The sequence below is a fragment of the Penaeus monodon genome, chromosome 32 (assembly GCF_015228065.2).
Source record: "Penaeus monodon isolate SGIC_2016 chromosome 32, NSTDA_Pmon_1, whole genome shotgun sequence".
Classification (NCBI taxonomy): domain Eukaryota; kingdom Metazoa; phylum Arthropoda; class Malacostraca; order Decapoda; family Penaeidae; genus Penaeus; species Penaeus monodon.
The window spans coordinates 9414414-9414943 of record NC_051417.1 but is presented as its reverse complement, the minus strand read 5'-3'; the positions used below and the strand labels follow the sequence as shown (position 1 = coordinate 9414943).

Here is a 530-nt window from a genome sequence, read left to right as displayed (position 1 = left end):
CACTCCACCGGACGGATATCATACAGGGGTTGTGACAGACGGGCTGCTGATGTTTTAATTCTTTCCACACTGTTATTGGTCCTGTCGCCGGCTGTCAGTCACAGGCGCTCTGTTGCTCTGCTGTGACCGCCCGTCAGCCAACCTTACTTTTGTTGGCCGATCTCATCATTCTTCTCACGCTCGGCCACTGCGATGTGACGTTTAAAACTGTAGGTCGTGATGGAGCTATCAGTTGTGTTAGAGAGCCAATATGATTTCTCTTTTATTGGTAAATACGGCTCGCGATGCGTGCGCGCGCCGGCGAGGGGAGGAATTATCCCGTTTTGCCCTCGCAGCTGTCCTCTCGCCCTCGCCTCTGCGGTAGCGGTCACCGCTGGTCGGGGTTCCCCTCGTTATGCAGCCACAGTGCATAATGTTGCGTGACGCAGCATTCGTAGTACAAATATACTGTATTCACCTTAGTATTATGCAGTCCTATTGCATAGTCAGGATAATAAAAAAAAAGGTAATAGACACCAAAGTGTCATCAT

General features: G+C 50.4%; 1 protein-coding gene across 1 annotated transcript in view; it reads left to right on the top strand.

Moving 5' to 3' along the window:
* LOC119593489 (carbonic anhydrase-related protein 10-like) overlaps window positions 1-530 on the top strand; it is a 126578-nt gene that overhangs the window by 72261 nt on the left and 53787 nt on the right. The gene's annotated exons all lie outside the window — the stretch shown is intronic.